General features: G+C 34.4%; 1 pseudogene across 1 annotated transcript; it reads left to right on the forward strand.

Moving 5' to 3' along the window:
- The first annotated feature begins 451 nt into the window (after window positions 1-451).
- Window positions 452-910, forward strand: LOC308632683 (ADP-ribosylation factor-like protein 2-binding protein; annotated as a pseudogene). The gene has a single exon. The product of its transcript is annotated as an ADP-ribosylation factor-like protein 2-binding protein (transcript).
- The last annotated feature ends 14926 nt before the right edge of the window (window positions 911-15836 follow it).

Raw genomic sequence — 15836 nt, forward strand, 5'->3', positions numbered from 1 at the left:
AGCTTAATCTTTAAAATATTAAAAGGTTTAACAACTTAATGAATATTAATAAAATCTAGAACATAAAAAGTAAAGAAGTAAAATAAAATAATATCTTATGTTTGATTATTTCTAAAGACTCCAAGATAAACAGTGTGGAAAGGAAAAAAAGAGACTCAGAGAAGAAGTATACAATAGAAACACATGCAAGTAAAACCATGATAGACAAAATTCAAACATATCTGTTATTGCACGCATTCTAAAAGTATCAAATGCTTGTTGAAATTATGATTCTAAGCTGGACTAAAAGATTATATGTGTTGCTTCTCACATCACCTCAAATATGAGAATACAGAATATCTGAACATAAAAGAATTTTAAAATGTACTATGAAAACAATTGGTACAGCTATACCATTATATAGATATTAATGTTTACATCCGATGCAGAATTTGATGCTGTGGTTGGATATCTAGAGGACATTATCATGGATGACGAGTTCCAGTTATTACAGAGAAACTTCATGGACAAGTACTACCAGGAGTTTGAAGATACAGAAGAGAATAAACTCATCTACACACCCATTTTTAACGAATATATTTCTCTGGTGGAAAAATACATTGAAGAACAGCTGCTGGAGCGGATTCCTAGATTTAACATGGCGGCTTTCACAACTACATTACAGCACCATAAAGATGAAGTGGCTGGTGACATATTTGACATGCTCCTCACATTTACAGATTTTCTGGCTTTTAAAGAAATGTTTCTGGACTACAGAGCAGCAGGAAAAGGAAGGCCGGGGTCTGGACTTAAGCAGTGGCTTAGTGGTGACTTCATTGTGCAAATCATCCTCTATGCCAGCTTCCCAGAACAATCTGAGGCACTAGGTCCCATCTCCAGGCAATGAAAAGGAGCATTCTGGATGTCACCAGTCTGATGGACTCAGAGAGACTACAGCTAATGACGACAGAAGAGTCCATCTCAGAAAGACTCTGTTCTGCAGCCCTTGGTTTGTGTTAAGTATTGACAGGTCAGAAACAACATGACCGGACCTTTGGACCCACTTCTCCTGACAAGCCATTTTGTATTATTGTTCTTCCCCTCCCCACCTAGTCACCTCTCAGGTGCTTGGGTCAGGCCCCTCTGATCAGGCCCAGGTCAGCCATTCCACCTGGGAGCCCTTCCCTGGTACATGTTGGTGTGCGTAACCACAACCATGAACCCTCCTCTTCCCAGCAGGCTTTGCATGAGTCCTTTGTGCACTCACTGCTCTTTTTTACATGGGACATAGTTTCAGTCCTTCACCCTCAATGGGGTTTTTGTTTGGGAGTATTTATCTAGGGAGCTACTGGAGCCAGCTGCCTGTCCTGCGATTTCTGTGTCTCCTCTGATCACAGCTTGTGCTGGCTGTGGGGTCAACCAAGAGAGATGTCCTTTACCTAAAAGCTACGTGTGAAAGTCAACTCCCAGTCTTAACATACCTGGTCCTTGTAACACTGTCTTCTGTTGGTCCTGATATAGTCCCACTGTTTCTAGAAGTCTCTTTCAAGCATTATTTTTGAAAAATATTTTTATAGATGAATACTCAGGCAAACTTAGTGGATATGATCTTGGAACTTCCATGATTATCCACCTAAAGATCAGAGTATTATATGCTATGTGCTTTTTAGTCATTAGTGCTGTAAAGATAAAAATGCTTTTCATGTTGGTGCACCTGTTTCAGCAGCACCAGAGAATGTCTGCTGTGTGCTGGAACAGGCTGAAGCGACCCTGCGTCATGGCATGTCAGGTGTGCTGTGAATGTTGGCTTAAAACCCTTTCTGTGTAAGCCAGTTGTTTGGTTTTTTTATTAGGGTAGGTAAAGACTCTGCGATTTCTTCTTCCTGTCACAATCTCCTGCCAAGATGGTGTTCACTGGTCTAGCTCAGCATGAGGAGGAGGCAGTGGACGGCTTTACTGGTCGTGTGTCAGCTTTGGTTTACTACATTGTTTTGTTTAGTACCGACCAGAGAACTTATGTGTGTCACATCCCTGGAAAGAAGGAAAAAACAGTTCAGTTCCCCTGTGTACTTTTTTTATTTTACTTTTTATAGTGAAAATAAGAATTTATGCTGACTTTTCACTTATCTTCTGGTTTTAAAGGATGAGCTATAAGCTGTGTGTTTTTCTGTACTAATGTGTCATTTATTACTTTTTTGTACCATGAGTAAAATTTGAGGTGTTTTGCAAGAACCATCATTCTAAACAAAAAAAAAAAAAAAAGAAAAGAAATCAAGCATGAAATACTCATCTTTGTTTTCTGTGTTTGCTCTTGTTTGTGTCTGTTTCTCCATTGTCATTTTATTGGGGCTGCATATACTTGATAGCAAAATCTCACCAGGAATATTAATTTAATTTTTTTTCTTATATAATTCTCGAATTTTTCTTCCTCTTTACATTTACCGCTTAAATGATCATTGCTTCAAACATACTCCAATTTCTTTAAACATGTTTTCACTTTTTGTTTGTTTTCTTTTTTATCTTGTTTTTTCTTGACAGGAACGATCATATATCACAAACTACTCTGTTTGCGAGTGGAAGACGGCCATTACTTTAAGGCTGGATTATCAGTATATTTCATTTTACTTTTTAGAGGAGGTATCCAGAAAAATACAAAAATGGTCAAAGCTGAAGATATTTGGGTCATCGGAGAATTTTTAGTTTCAAAGGAATAAACAGTATTCTAGCACAATGCCCTATTTTACAGATTAATAAATCTTTGCTTAAAAAAGACATTTAAGCAATTTGTCAGAATCTCCCTTTAAGTTTTGGCCATCAGGACTGAAGTCTTGAACTTCTGGCTCTAGAAGACTCTTTTGTTGCCCTATGCCTTCTATGTGACCTTCACTGTCCTGCACATATGTGTATATAACTTCAGGCTGTGTGTGTGTTTTCTTTCTTGGATCTGTATATGTTGTGCTCATGTTACTGAAACAATTAGGTGATGCTCTGATATTTGATTTATTGAAAGCTGTTCCTCAAAGTCTTTCTTCCTGAGAGAGAACATTGTCTTCCTGTCCTGTTTCATAAAATGAAATCACCAAAGATGTTTTCATGTCAGGTAAGATGTGTCCAAAATGTTGTAAATTTTATTTTTTAAGTAAAAGGATAGTGTGTCATTTAAAATATAGAGTTAATGAGAAAAATTTGCTGAATAGTTTCATAGTGCTAGTTTCATTGCAATATATTGGAATCTTGAATAAAGCTCTTTATTTAAGACATCAATTGAGTAAAAATTTAGATTTAGCTTTTCAAAAAGAAACACTTTTAAAAATTATAGTTTTTATAATTTTTAGTATTGCCTATCCCTTAATAAAAAACTACATATATGTTTATATACATAGTTGTATTAAATACATATATATATACAAAATTACACATATACTTATATCAAATATATATAGTTAAATATACATACATAGTTAAATATATATTTGCACTTGCTTTTGTTCTATATATTAGCTATCATAGGTAAAATGGCATGTGCTATGTAGAATACAGTGGAAGCATTAAAACAAATATATTTGTTATTGTAGAAACTCATCAATAAATTAGATTGCCAAGTACATCTCATGGTGAACCTTCTCATTGGAGTGATAGTTAATATTAATCAAACTAATGATTTTGTGTATGTGTGTGCGTGCACATGTGTGTGGTACAAGGGATCAAACCCAGGTACTCATGCATATTAGACAAGTGCTCTACCACTTGACACCCTATCCTGATAACTAATAATAATAACCAAAATTCCTAAACTGAATGTATTTTAGCAGCATTTTATTTTCATGACAGGTGTATCAGACTACCATTGATAACATGTTTTGTTATGCTTTTATATTTAGAAATTCATTCCACATTCTCAGTTTTTCATGAAATTCTTTAGAATTAAATATCCTAGCTCTACATTTTCCATTAAAATGTATTGCAGTAGGGCCAAAGTCAGGACTGGGTATAATTAAAAAACTTTTATTACTGTTCTCATTTCCACTGACCTTAATAATCCCTAGTAAATATGCATTATTTGAAGAATAATTTTCAGATTTAACCAGACATGTCTTGGCTTTATGTTAATATTTATACTCCGTAGATTAGCATAATAGTGGCATGGTAAAGTTTCTTTGGAAAACAGTTGATGATTCTTTATTATTGATCACATCTATTGTATTGCCTTTTAGTAGACTGTTATTAAAACAAAATGGCTCATTGATATTTGAATTTTTTAAAAGATATATAACAAAACCTTTTGAGTAGCTTAAAATATGTTTTGTTTCCTTAATTCCTGTATAAGTGTGTAGAGTCTGCATGTGTACACTCTTTGGAAGGAAGAGACATCAAACTTCCTGTTTACTATTGGTCTTTCTGGAAGTGGAAAGGCTAATAGAAATGAAGAAGAGTGAAAATAGGATCTAATGGAATTCTCAAAGTAATATAATACTTGCACATACAGATAGATATAAATTTGGTGCCAACATACAAATTCTTAAAGTTATTTAGAATTTAGTCAATTATCTTCTACACTCATAGCATGATTTAAATATTGGTCAATTTTCTACACTAGCCTTTATTGGAAAAAAAGCATAGTAGGTTGAGTAGACCAATCATAAACCTTCACAGAAGGACTGATTGAACAAGCGAATGTGAAGAACAGGAAAGAAAAATGAAGGGGTTAATATGTAACAAAAACTTTCTGGTTTATGTATTATGTTATAAATGTTATAACAAAGGATAGTGTTTACATATCAGTGAATAAAACAACAAAGTTTTATTCCTGCTTCTGCCACCTACTCCGTGTACACCTTTTAGGACTTGACTGTTCTAGATCAGGAGAGAGAAGCCACAGCTAAAGTCTAAGAGCTAGAAGGTATTAAGAGCAGAGGAAATAAAACAAAATGTAACATAAACTCTGGCCATTTAGCTAGGCAAGAACAAGAACAAATAGACTGTGACAGCCTGAGAAGCTTCGTTTTTATTAGTTTTAGCAGATTGGGATTTTGCATAATAACTGATAGAGAATAGATTCTTAAAAGCAGTCTTATTAAATGATAAAATGTCAACAGATGTTAAGTATCTATTCAGTGTTTGATAATTCTGATACTTTTATTTTGGGTAATGGGAGTAAGAGAAGAAGTTTGTGAAACAAAGGAGCCAGTAAGTTTATTGTATTAATTTGGGTAAAGAATAACATTTGATCTTGGACTATAAATTTTGCTGAACAAATTAAAGAAAAGAAAAGAAAGAAAAAAAAAAACAAGAGAAAATCCTGAGTCTCCTATGGAGAAAAAAGTCCCAGATTTTAGTATCATATTTAATTTTAAAGGAAAAAGAAGATAATTAAAAACAAAGTTCAGTGTTGTTCATTTTAAGGACTGGGGAGAGGGACACTGCTATGTTTGCATGTGAATGTGAGAGATCAGGACAAAACAGTTTTTGAAACAAGTCAAAGCATTTTAACAACCTCACCTCAGTGAAAAAAAAAAAAATCATTGAATTAGAAATAAGGTAAGACAAGTGGGACTTCTCTCTCTGTCTTGGATCACAATATAAAATTAAGGATAAGTTCATTCCCTACTCATGGAAGCTATTCTCCTTTGAAATTTACTCATATGATCAGATATGTTAGAATGGCAATGTGCTCTGTAATGTGGTCTTTAAAATGCATGGTGTAATTGGCCAGGTTTAAACATAACGTTTAGTTGCAATATCACCCCAAATTATCCTAGCAGGGAAAGCTGAGGCAAACCACCAATTTGGACTCTGCATGTATTTCAGATACAGAAAAATGGATAAATTGGCTTCTTTTGTGTTCTCCTTGCTGGTTGTCTTTGTGAACAGGGAAATTGTGTGGCTGGAGATTTCAGCTCACAGAGGGGTTTGTAGAGGAAAGCTGCAGGAGATAGCAACTCCCAGGGAAACATAGACTGCAAATGGATCCAGTAGTCATCGTGCTGAAGAGGGTGTGTGTAGATTATAAGGTAGGAGGTAGTTATTTTAAGCAGCAAACTCCAAGTCTCTGAACTGTAGTGAAGAAAAGGGAAAGCCTATGAAGAGTGGGCATTGTAGGGAAGATTAATTTGGCTTTTCAAATAGCTATTACTCAAAAGGTTATCAATAGGTTTCCAGGACTTAATAAGGAGTATTTTGCAGTTTTTCATCACTGTGACTGTATGATCTTCAATAAGTCACTTAGGCTCTCTCTGCCTCAGAGACTTTCTCTGCAAAATGGAGATGTCTAAAGATCAGAGAGTAAGTCAGAAGATCACATGAGGTCTCTTCTCACTCTAGGATGTATAGTTCTATGATTCTCAAAGGCTTCTATCTTTGTAGTGCACAAAGGCGTATTAATTATAATGAGTCAACCTTGTAACCCTTAAAATTGTGACCACTTACCTCCTACCTGCATTTTAACACAATTCTAGAATCTCAGGAACCTCTGCTCAGGCTTCGGGATAAGTTAAGAAACCCTTGATCAGTAACAGCTGAGCACTGAGCACCTATTTCTCAGGTGGTTATGAAGATCAAATATATTAATGCACTATAGTTCTTAACGTTCTGCTTAACACATGACAACTGATCAATAACGTATTAGCATTGGTAGGTGCAATATCAGTCCTCATTGAAATGACCATTGTGTTAATGGTGTTGTTAAACTTCCTGATAATCTGTTCCAACTAAATAAACTAATTCCCTGATGCCAACGATAAGTATCATAATATGTTTTTTGTGACCAAGCTCCCAACATACATTATAATTCTATAAACTCTACTTCTCTTTTATTCTTGGCTTCATTTCCTGTGCTCAAGCAGAAACTCCACTCTGGGGCCCTCTAGGAGATCTAGCAAGAGCCTTCAGAGATGTGGAGTGTGGTATGGCTGGATTCTTGATGCCTGCTTTGGCTTCCCTGATTCAGGTATTTATGTGGACCTTTCTCTTGGCTCCAGTCTCTAATCCAGGGTTCTTCTGCCTCTGTTGTCTCCAGTGCAAAATTTGTACCTGATCAGCTGTTTGCTGTCCCCAGTAGAGCTCCTTCTGATGTTTGGAAGAATTTAGGAGATAAAAACTAAGCTAGAATACCATCTTTCACATGGGAAAAACAGTATTGAAGAGCTGAAGTGGAAAAGAGATCAATCGATTTCCTGATGCTGAACCTCAGAACTGGGAAAGTCCAGATACAATGGCTGCTGCTGAGAGATAGTAGATTGCAGAGTTCAGTTTGGGGCTGAGCCTAGGATGCCCTTGTTTTCCCCCAAAATCTTCCATTTGGATAAGTGGATAAAGGTGTGGTGAGAGATTAGAAGTGTTATTGAGATAAACAGTCCCTCATTAGGAAGACTAGAAGTGGCCAACTCTTCCCTGATTACCTGTGCTTTCTTCTGTGAGAGATGATTTGTAGGCCTTGGCCATGTTTGGACTAAGCCTATGATAAATATTAATGTCCTTTATACTTTATCTGGGGGTGGCAATAAAAGAGAAATATAAGCCCTTTATAAAACCTTTACTTTTTAATGGAGTTCTATATTAAGGTAAGTGGAAAACAAGTTTGTGTTCATAATATAAATTTAGCAAGCATAATATTTGGTGTTAATGAAAAGCAGACTCTAAGGAGAGCAGCTGAAATACAAAAGCATCCTCTCTTCAGACAAAATAAAACAGCGCTTGTTTTAAAAGGCAGTCTTATGTATAGCTATATATAAAGGCAGGACAAAAGGAAGATAAATTTTTGAGCATAGACATTAATTTGCTATTTGTCTTATTTCCCTATGCTATGATCATCTTCTTTAGAGTTCATGACAGAGGGTGTCATCTCTGCTGTTTCTTTGTCACAGATTTATGTCCTCTAAGAATATTTTTCTTTGTGTAAGATAGTACTGCTGGTCATTATCAAGCACTTTCAGGATTTGAATTCATTAAAATATTTTAATAGGGATGAAAAATATTTCATTTTGAAGTGTGTCCTAAGGGTTCCACAGGGACCAGTAGCAAACAATAAATTAGCAGAAAAGAAACTTAATGTAATGTCACACCATGAAACAATGCAAATAAATTACATGGGATTCATCTCTAGTAATTATGAACTAGAAAAATAGAACAGGAAATCTGATGGGATTTGCCTTTTCAACTTTCTCCTTTTAGTATCCATGGCTATGTGGTGGTGGTAATGGTGTGTATATATGTTTCACATTGGAAAGGTAAAGATCAACTCCGTCCTTGAAACTATAATTTTATGCTCATTTTTAGCCATTTCTCATGTGCAAGAGTTGTGCCAAAGGCACACAGGACTCTCACTGATCTGAAAGGATACTTACTGGTAGGCAGATTTGCTGAGTACTCAGTGAATCAAGATGTGTACTCAGTGGTTTGCATGGCATACCTCTTTTAATGTTTCAACTCTCCTAAAACATTATTCTCCCTATGTTTCAAAAACTTAGGTTTAAGGAGGTTATCAACCTTGTGCAGGAACACTCAGAAATAGGATTTTAACTCATGTCTGACTTTTGCCCTCCCCTGTGCCACTAATTCTAAAGTATTCTCTGTGAGAAATATAGATATTTAGAAACAAGTGAATGCACTAGTACACTGTGTTAGCTTAGTGTGTATTACATTGATATCTTCTTTTCATTTTTATTTTTACTGCTGTGGCTATATAGTAAACCTGGAGAGGGACTCTAACTGAAGCAAATGTATTTATACTTTTTCCTGCTTTTACTTTCTGATATTGTTTTGTTAACCCCTAGGCAGCCAACATTCTCTGGTCATGCACGAAGTATGTTCAGGGACTTTTCTGTCCCATGACTGTTTGCTTTTCCATTTAGATTCTCCTCTCTTTTTCTACTACCTCTTTCTCAATCATTAGTATTCTTATTTTTACTGTTGCAGTACTGGGGACTAAATCTCATAGCACTCAATCACTGACCTATACCCCAAATCCTTTTTAGATTCTATTTTAAAGCAGGTCTCACTAAGTGGTCAAGGCTGACCTTGAACTTGTGATATTCCTGCCTCCACTGCTAAATTGCTTGAATTGCAGGCTTGTGCAACCCCAGCTTCATTCATCAGCCTTGCCCTTTGATCAATTCTACTATCCAAATCTCAGTATAAAACAAATATCCATTACCCAGATTATCCACTAACATGATCACAGAATTGCTGATAAGTAATAGCATAGGATATTCAGGATATCTATATTTTAAAAGTAACGTCTGTCACATCAAATAAAACTTTTGAAAAGGGAAGCAGAAAACTGATTTTTTTTTTTAATTTCCAAACTCTAGATTATCAGTTATGTGGAAAGCCAAGAATGTTAGGAATGTAAGTTTTTCAGTTCCATTTTCTTTTTGCAATGTTAGTGGATTAAAAAAAAATTGACACATGACATTCTATTTATCTTTTCCTTTTTGTGGTACTCAGAATTGAACCCAAGGCCTTGCACATGCTAGGCAAACACTGAGCCACATCTCCAGCCATTTGCAATTTTTTTTTTTATTTTGAGATATAATCTCATTGTGTTGCCCAGGGTGGTCTAGAATTTGTGATCCTCCTGCCTCAGCCTCCTGAGTCGCAGAGATTACAGGCATGTGCCCCCATGTCTAGTTATTTACCTATTTTTTTTAACTAGTGGTTATTCTAGATGCTGCCTTCTCTCATATGTGTCTTTTCTCCAATTAGCAATTTGCTCATTTCTATGTGTATTTAGCATAAGTTATTCAAACTTTTCCTAAACTTTACAGAAGAATATTTACTTAGAAAAATCAGCTTGTAATATCATTAAGGGTCTTATAAAAAGATACATTAAAACCCCTAAAACATTGATATTCTGTAAGTTCATATTAGTTATGAAAATAAGCACTCAGTCTGAGATTAAACAACAATCAGATATTTGATGTTTTTCTTCTCTGAGTGCTTCATTATTTCTAAACCTATCTCTCTGAAGGGCTATTGAAGACATGCAGTGAAAACAGAGTTTTCTACCTTGTGTGTGGAAGATTTAAAACAGAAGAAAATAATGGAATCTTATGAAAAAAAAAGTTACAAAGTGTGTGAGCAATTTAATTTAGTTCTGGTGCCATTGTTTAATTATTTGCAAACTTTGATTTTAATGCAATTCTATTTTCTTTATCAAAGATGAACATTTCACATCTATGCTTTCAGACAAAATCATCATGAGACTGATCATCCCAGCAAGCTCTTATTGTGGCATTTTTGATAGCACAGAGATTGAGATTCAAAGGACTAACAAAGACCCACAGGCCAACCTGTGTACACACTGTCTCCAAGAAGTCTGTTTTATACTATGACAGAAACTTAGATCATAGACAAGGAGAGGACATTCATACTCAGTGTTGATATAAAGACCACATAGATGTTTCTCTGTATACATAAATGCATAGATGTGGACTATGATATTTCAAGAGTACATCATGAATGTGTGATGAATTAATTTTGAAATCTGTTTCAATATTCAATCCCTCTATTAGGGTTTGTCTCTTTCAAACTATGAACCACATTAATTCTGTAGGCTCATTCAAGCTACATAATCTGCACTACTTCTGTAGCTTCAGAAAAATCAAATTATTTTCTCAACAGATCTAAAGCATAAAACATTTATTCTGACACATTCATATTTTTATTACTTTAAACCTTAAAATGATGAGATATGAGTATGTCTTTTACTTTTATTTCTTAGTAGAGACAAGCAAATAAATTTTATAATAATTTCATTTTTTACAGAATAATTTCCCCTATTTGATTTGACATTATCATTTTTTGAGAATCAATTTGTGTGTTTGTGCACTTACTTTTATACAGTTCTGTCTAGATAGTTTGCAACTGAAAAGAAAAAGGCATTTTATAACCAGTTCTCCTTAACAACAATGGACTTTTTAGGATTTATTTGCTGAATGAGAAGCTGGTGATTTCCATTTTCACATGCCATCATTTTAATTTATTCAATTCTGCAGTGAGCACAGGTTTGTAGCTTTGCTATTTCATAACATCACCTTCTTTTCTGCAACTCTATCTGACCACTGAATATACACAAAATAATTAATATTGCCCAAACTTATCGATGTGTTGATTCAGGACAGATGAACAAAAGTTAAACTTGCACTGGTCATGGTACACATCTAATCCCGATATATCTGGAAGCTGAGGCTCCCAAGTTCAACACCAGCCTCAGCAACTTAGTGAGACTCTGTCTCAAGATAAAATAATAAATAAATAAATAAAAAGATTTGGGGAAGTAGTTCAATGGTAGAGCTCCCCTGGGTTCAATACCCAGTACCAGAGTAGGGGTAGAAAAAGCCAAAGTTTAAAATTTGGAAGGCCGGTTGGAAGAATAAAGAAGAAACAGTTGTAAACAAACATCATAATTTTTGTCATTTGGATAAACATTATTTCTTTTCAAAATATGCTTTTACTTATTCAATTTCCATGCAAATCAGCTTTATAAAACCAGAATTTATATTAGGGAATAAAAAGTTCTCAACAACACCACAACTTCAAAACATCAATTATTCTACACCTTTGCTTTTGAAATGAACCCATTTCATACAGACTAGGATTTACATGTTATCAGATGAACAGACAAAATATATGACTCACACGTAATAATTAAAATGTGTTTCCCAAAATAAAAAATTGGTCTTTTTTTATGTAGATACTTTTTAATGAGTTTTCCTTTCATGGACTTCTATCCTGAATAAAGCAGGTAGCGAGGTCCAAAGGTAAATGTGTTTTATTTTTTTCTTGGAAAGAAAAGAAAACTGACATAATAGCTCAGTGGGAGATACTAATCTATTCCCTTATATAAATTAGTATAGAATGACATTGATCTTTTGCCAATTTAAGTCAGCTTACTTAAAAATGATACTTTTTAATAATTAATGAATGAGCAGCTCAGGAGGCTGAGGCAGGAGGATTGTGAGTTCTTAGCCAGCCTCAGCAAAAGCAAGGCACTAAACAACTGAGCGAGACCCTGTTTCCAAATAAAATACAAAACAGGACTGGGGATATGTCTCAGTGTTCAATCCCTGGCACTAAAAACAAACAAACAAAAAAAGAATGAATGAATATCTATTCACTTTTACTAAGTAAAGCCACACTTTACTCTGGTTTCCTTGATTTTTACCTAATGTTCATTTTCTATTACAGGATCCCAGTTCAGATACCAATATACTGAGTTGTCAAGTCTAGCCTACTATACATTTTCTCAGCTATTGGTTGTAACATTTTCTCAGACTGTAGTTTTGATAATCTTGACTGTTTTGAGGAATATTGATTAGATATATTGTGGGATGACTCATTGGGTAGTTTTTACCATATATTTCTTGTGTTAGATTGAGATTGTGAGTCTGGGAGAGGAAGATCACACTGATAACATGTCATTCTCATCACATGCTATCAAGAGAGCAGACGATTGACATGATTTATCACTATGAACTGTGATCACCTTGCTGAGGTAGTACTTTTCAGAGGTGTCCATTATAAAGTTCTCCTTTTCTTTTTATGTTTCCCTACTGTACTCTTTAGAAGGCAGTCACTATGTGCAGCTCATACTTTAAAACTGGAAAGTTATATTCTCCCTTCTTTAGGATGGAACATGCACATAAATTTAAAATTAGTCTGCATTGATTATTTCTTTCATCTCTCAAATGTATTATATTTTATTTCTTTAATTTTTATTTATATTGGTATGGACTCATGGACATTTTTATAAAACTTTGTTATATATCCCTATTAATCAAACACTGCTTTGTTTGTTATGCTATGTAAATTTTTCCAGATTTGGTCAGTGAGAGCTGTTGTACCCCTTCAACACACTATCAATGTGGTTTTCCATTACTTTTGAGCACTTACTAATTTTCAAAATATCTTCCAGGATTTTCTTCTTTATTTGTGTACCAGATGTAGAATCATCCATTATTCTAAGAAGCAATTTCCTTTTATTGAGAAATAACATATTTTTAAAAAATTATAATAAAATTGTTTTAAAAATCAAACTCTGGGTTCTAGGAGTGTTTATCAGTATTAGCTTTTCTGTGCTTTGATGATCTCTTTGTTGGCTATTAAGAATATAAACAACGATAAGTGTTGGCCAGGATGTGGGGAGAAAGGCACACTCATACATTGCTGGTGGAACTGCAAATTTGGACAACCAATCTGGAAAGAAGTATGGAGATTCCATGGAAAACTTGGAATGGTACCACCATTTGGCCCAGCTATCCCACTCCTCAGTTTATACCCAAAGTGACTCAGCCACATCAATGTTTATAGCAGCAGAATTCACATAATAGCTAAATTATGGAACCAACCGAGATGCCCTTCAATAGATGAATAAATAAACTGTGGTATATATGCATAATGGAATATCACTCAGAATTAAAAGAGAATAAAATCATGGCATTTACAGGTAAATGGATAGAGATGGCTTACTTCACTTAGCATAAAGTTCTCCATCTCCATCTGTTTACCTGCAAATGCCATGATTTTATAAGCCAATCCCCCAAAACCAAAGGCCAGATGTTTTTTCTGATATGAGGATGTTGATCCATAATGGGTATGGAATGGTGAGAGTAAGGGAGGAATGGAGGAACTTTAAGTAGGGCAAAGGGGAGAAAGGGTAAGGGAGGGGGCAGGGGGTAGGACAGAATGTGGAATGAGATAGACATCATTACTCCAAGTGCATGTATGAAGACATGAATGGTGTGACTCTACTTTGTGTACAACCAGAGACATGAAAAATTGTGCTCTATATCTGTATTATGAATTAAAATTCATTCTGTTACCATATATAACAAGTTAGAACAAATAAGTAAATTTTTAAAAAACAGCTCTTTGCTGAAAAAAGCACTGAAATATGTGTGCATACTAGCACATTTATAAACACATATCCATAGTTTATGCTTAAAACTATAATCTGTGTCTCTTTTAAGATAAATGTAAGTTCATACTTATGCCTTCAAGTCCAATCCCTCATCAGATGGATGAGTTTTGCCTCCTGCCCTTGTTTATCTGTAAATTCTCGTTCCTAGAATGAGAGATGTGGCCTGGACTATCGGCATCCATTTACTTGCTCTCTCTCAATCCCAGTATACATATATATAGAACAGTATCAGACTCAAAAACTCATAGTTTCATTGAGAAGTAATTTTACCAAATATATAATAGCACACTCATACAAGTGTTTTTACCTTTCATTGTCTGATGCTACTCTTTTCCAAAATGACTTTGGCTGGTCCCTTATCTTATCCTCACTTATTTCAGTAAAGTTGTTTCATATAATTGTAATACACTGACATGGTTTCTGTCAATTTTAAATTTTTGCCTTGAATTTACCAAACTTCTTAAATGTTTTTCATTGCATATGTAAAAGTCTTATTTGTGTTGTAAAGTACTATGGATTTTCACAAAGGAATAATATCATGCACCCAGCCTGACAAAGTCATACTGAAGAGTTGCACAACCCTTAAGATTCACTGTCAAGCCTTGTTAGATCAGATAATTCTCAGCTTTGTAAGAAACCAGAAAATTCCCTTGCAAAGATACACACATTGTATATACATATTGGCAACGAGTGAGGGTTTCTCTTGTTCTGTATCCTTAGTAACAATTTGTATTCCCAGTTCTTTTTTCCCTTCATGTTCTAAAAGGAGTGTGGTGTTATTCCATTGTCTTAATTTGCAGTTCCCTATTACAAATGATAGTGACTTTCATCTATCATATGCCTATTTGCCATCTGTCTGTCTCTGGTGAGATATTCATTCGGCTAATTCTACCCATTTTTAAAGCCGGGCTGTTTCTTGTCTTATTATTGAGTTTTAAGAATTTTTGTTACTTTTAAATATAAGTCCTTTATCTGAGTTTTGAAAAGATTTCTCAGTCTACAGTGTGTCTTTCCAACCTCTTAACACTGTCTTTTTCAGAGAAAATGTTTTTATTTTAAAAAGTCCTACTGTACATTTTTTTTCTCTATGGATTGTGCTTTCAATATTTTATCTAAAATCTAATTGCCACACAATAAGACACCATTTCACATTTACTAGATGGTTGTAATAACACTACTCTTATGAAATATAACATGACAGGTGTTGGAGAGAAGGTGGAGAAATTGGAACTCTCTCATGTTGCCAGTGGTGATATGAAATGGTACAGCTATTGTGGAAAATGTTCACTCCTTAACAGATCAAACATAGAATTACATATGACATACTAATTTCACTTCTAGACATATACCCACAAAATTGGAAACAAATACTCAAATACTTGTACATGAATATTCGTAGTAGCAAGATTCACTATACCCATCAATATATAAATGAATAAACACAATGTACTATATACATGCAAAGGGATATTATTCACTAAGGAAAAGGAATGAAGCACCAAAACATTCTACAATATGGATAATTATTGAAAGTATAATGCTTGATATTTCTACTAGAGGTTTCATAGTTTTGGTTTATTTTTACTTAGTGACTTGAACTAAAAGATAAATATTAAGTAATAACGAATGTTACATTCTATGTGTTTTTACAATATATTTCTTTCAGTTATCTAATAATATTTTGGACATTTATAAAAATCAAAAAAACTTTCATGTTATAAGTTAGGTATGAGTTGTTCCCCAAAACTCATGTTTGAGACAATGCAAGAAGGTTCGGAGATAAACTGATTAGATTATGAGAGTTGTAACCCAATCAGTGAATTAATCCAATTTGAGGGATTAACTGAAGTCAGACAGGAAATAGTTGGAGGAGATAGGTCACAGGGGGCATACTTTGGGGTTTATATTTTGTGTCTATTTTTATTAAAAAAAATCCAAA

This window comes from Spermophilus citellus (assembly GCF_964194105.1).
Source record: "Spermophilus citellus genome assembly, chromosome: 13".
NCBI lineage: Eukaryota > Metazoa > Chordata > Mammalia > Rodentia > Sciuridae > Spermophilus > Spermophilus citellus.